The following is a 3,438-nucleotide window of genomic DNA, read 5'->3' on the forward strand; positions in this document are numbered from 1 at the left end:
ATTTATGACACTTTGTTGCCTCTTTTTAGTGGTGGAAATACAAATGTAAGTTCCAATGAGGCAAATGTACAGCCTATGGGGATTTCTGAAAATGTTACAGATCAGCCTATTATACTGATGCAGATGTACATGATGTACTTGATGAGGAAAGGATTGAAAATGAGCAAGCTAGAGGTATGCCAAAATGACTAGTGCACACTTTGCATGACAATAAATTGGATGCACCTTTGTCTAGTCGTACTCGTTCAGGCTCTCGCCATGCATCTTGGCTGTGTCTAGCTTACATGATGTTGAGGAGCCTCTGTCTTTTGATGGAGCACAAATTCACAAAATTGGATGGCTGCCATGCAATCAGAATATGATGCACTTTTAGAAAATGACACATGGACTGTATGTGATTTGCCTCCTGGCAAAAAGGCCATTGGTACAAATTGGGTTTACAAGTTGAAACGCAAGCCGGATGGTGAGATCGATCGCCATAACGCTCGACTTGTTGCAAAAGGTTATGCACATAAAAAAGGCATAGGTTATGAAGAGAATTTTGCTCCCACTTGTCGTATGACTACTGTGCGTTTTCTATGTGCATTGGTAGCTCATTTTGGTTGGGATATACATCAATCAGACATTGTTACTGCTTTCTTGAATGGTGACATATTTGAGGAAGTTTATGTAACGCAGCCTCGCGGTTTTGTCATAAAAGGACAAAGTGTGCAGATGTAAGAAGGCTTTGTATGGGTTGAAGCAATCTCCTCATGCTTGGTATGAGAAAGCTGACACTCATTTGGTCAAACGAGGCTTTCGTAACAGTCCAACAGAAAGCACATTGTATGTAAAGCGTGAGGGTGATGTACTTCTCATTGTGGTTCTTTATGTCGATGATTTGCTGATCACTCGACCAAATGAGAGACATATTGCTGAATTTAAGGCTGATTTGAATGCTACTTTCAAGATGAAAGATTTGGGACTGTTGCATCACTACTTGGGTATACAGTTTAAGCAGTGTGATGGTGGTATTGCCTTGTGTCAAAAAAGTTACATAGAGACATTGCTATGTAAGTTTGGACTTGAGGATTGCAAACCTATTGCCACTACCATGGAAACAGGTTTGAAGTTGAGTCTACATGATGCTGGCAATCCTGCTGATGTCACTCTTTATCAAACTGTTGTTGGCTGCCTCATTTATGTATGCAACACGAGGCCGGATATTCAGTTTGCAATCTCATAGGTCAACAAATTTATGCATAGCCCATGGTTTAAGCATTGGCAGGCTGTCAAGAGGATTTTTCGCTACCTTAGTGGCACTTTACATCTTGGCTTGTTTTATCCCAAGGGGGGATCATTGCCGCCAGACTTACATGGTTTTTCGGACTCAGATTGGGCTAGTTGTTTTGACACGCGAGTATCCACAAGTGGTTTTTGTTTCATTCTTGGCAGTTCATGTATATCATGGTTGAGCAAGAAGCAACCTACTGTGGCCACTTCAAGCTGTGAGGCTGAGTATAGGGCACTTCACAACTACGGTTGAGTGTATATGGCTAAGACGCCTTATGGTTGATTTGGATGTTGGACTGGACATTGTCAACACTATCTACACTGATAGTTAGAGTGCATTGGGATTTGCGAGGAACCGAGTTTTTCATGCTCGCACAAAGCTCATTGAGGTGCATTACCACTATGTCAGGGAGAGGGTCTCAATAGGAGAGATCAGCTTGGTTTATGTGCCAACACAGGACAACCTTGCAGATCTTTTCACAAAGGCATTGTCTCGTGAGAAGCTTGAAACTTTCCGCAAAGCATTGGGCTTACTTCCCTTTGTGGACTGATCATGTCCTCAGGGCATGGCACTTCCCTTTACTCATGTGCCAACTCTCCTTCACCGCATCACTCCAGGGGGAATTTATTACCATATACATGTGGTAGTGATATGTGTGAACACACTAGGACTGCCCGGGCATTTTTTCCCTCTTTAGGAGGTTTTTTTCCCCGAGCATTGTATATACGCCCATCACTCTAGGGCTATCTTTCTTTCCATTGCACACTAAGTAACACACACTCTCTATTGTATGCCTTGAGCTTCCTTCGTCTTCTCCAAGCTGTGTGCGTTTCTCTGCAACCCTAATTCCAACAATTACCATATACATGTGGTAGTGATGTGTGTGAACACACTAGGATCACCGGGGCATTTTTTTCCTCTTTAGGAGGTTTTTTCCCCTGAGTATTGTATATACGCCCATCGCTCTAGGGCTATCTATCTTTCCATTGCACACTAAGTAACACACACTCTCTATTATGTGCCTTGAGCTTCCTTCGTCTTCTCCAAGATGTGTGCGTTTCTCTGCAACCCTAATTCCAACAGGCTTTTGTCAAAGCCAAAATATATTGGTGTATGTGTGTGTGTGTTTGTAAATCTAGAGTTTGTGACATTATGTCACTTCTATGGGATGCATATGAGCATTTCTTTTCTCTATGGTTTATGCGTTGAGTAATTTTGATTGCATTGAGCTCTCTTTTGAGAGTAGTTTATCACCGTAGGGACTTCAATGATTGTTTATGCGCAGATCAAATCTCATAGGAAGACCCTTTGGAGTCCTCAAAACAATCCATCTTGCCATCAAAAGCTTTCAAATTAAGTGCCACATGCTTTCCCTTTACTTCGTTAGTTTTTAACTACCATTTTGTTGGAAGATGCCCGATATTAAAAATAAAAAGGCTACACATACGAAAGCTAAGTTTCAATGTGATCAAAATAATCGTTAGAAAAATTGACGCATCCCACTTGCAAAGCAGCACTTAATGCGTTCATAAATACAAAAATATTAAATAATGGCATCATGTGATGGTCAATAACTTGCTTCAAGAATCAATTATCCAAAACCTATACTGGATACCACGACAACACGTTGCACGGATACCAACACATGCACCGATGCAAATAGACTTGTTTGAAAAATAATAATTATCAGTGTAAGTGTTGGTATGTGGGTCAGAATATACCATTAGTATGTATGTTGGTCAAGTGTTCGTTGGTATACGCGTTGTTGTAAGCGTCGGTATGCACGGCTAAACAAGCGCTGGTATAGGGCAACAACTTTTTGACGCGTATATCGACGATCTTTTTGTTAATCAAATTTCAATATGTTTGTTTGTGAATGATAAATTTTAATAAGATTTATAAAATAACAAAATTATTTTTATTTTATTTTATTCAATTTGAAAATGTGTGTGTGCTTGCGTAGTCTGTTTAGATTGTTGGCAAATTAATATGCATTTTTATTTATTTACATTTGTGTGTGTGTGTGTGTGTGTGTGTGTGTGTCCGCGCGCGGGCAAGAGAAGAGAAGGATAGGGCACTCACGTGCAGCCTATGTGAGCACAAAACACTTGAGAAAATGTCGTCAAATGTGTTAAAAAACACACACACACACACACACACACACA

The sequence above is a fragment of the Adiantum capillus-veneris genome, chromosome 20, assembly GCF_014529385.1.
Source record: "Adiantum capillus-veneris isolate H3 chromosome 20, ASM1452938v2, whole genome shotgun sequence".
In the NCBI taxonomy this organism is placed as follows: Eukaryota; Viridiplantae; Streptophyta; class Polypodiopsida; order Polypodiales; family Pteridaceae; genus Adiantum; species Adiantum capillus-veneris.